The sequence below is a fragment of the Gavialis gangeticus genome, unplaced genomic scaffold, assembly GCF_001723915.1.
Source record: "Gavialis gangeticus isolate Ggan-Ray unplaced genomic scaffold, GavGan_comp1, whole genome shotgun sequence".
In the NCBI taxonomy this organism is placed as follows: Eukaryota; Metazoa; Chordata; order Crocodylia; family Gavialidae; genus Gavialis; species Gavialis gangeticus.
The window spans coordinates 81,004,479-81,004,774 of NW_017728993.1; the positions used below are offsets into that span (position 1 = coordinate 81,004,479).

Consider the following 296-nt stretch of genomic DNA (forward strand, 5'->3'; position numbering starts at 1 on the left):
GGGAGGGTGGGGTGGGCGTGTGCTCCTTGATCTGCATGGGGTGGGGTGGGGTGGACTGCAGCTGGGGCTGCGCAGGGCTCTTCTCAGTGGGGGCTGGGCTTGGAGCAGGTGCTGGCAGCACTGGGAGGATGATGCATCCACCCCAGATTTCACTGCAGCTCAGCTCCCAGTGCTGTTGCTGCCAGCCATAGCCCCGGCTCTTCCTGGCACATGAGTGAAGGTGGGGCATTGAGCTGGAGCAGCAGGCGGCAGCAGCAGCACTAGGAGTGAAGCTCTGGTGAAATTTGGGATAGATA

The 296-nt window shown here is 62.2% G+C and overlaps 1 protein-coding gene across 1 annotated transcript in view; it reads left to right on the forward strand.

Annotated features, from left to right (window-relative positions):
- WDR47 (WD repeat domain 47) overlaps positions 1-296 on the forward strand; it is a 69,767-nt gene that overhangs the window by 42,424 nt on the left and 27,047 nt on the right. The window lies entirely within an intron of this gene.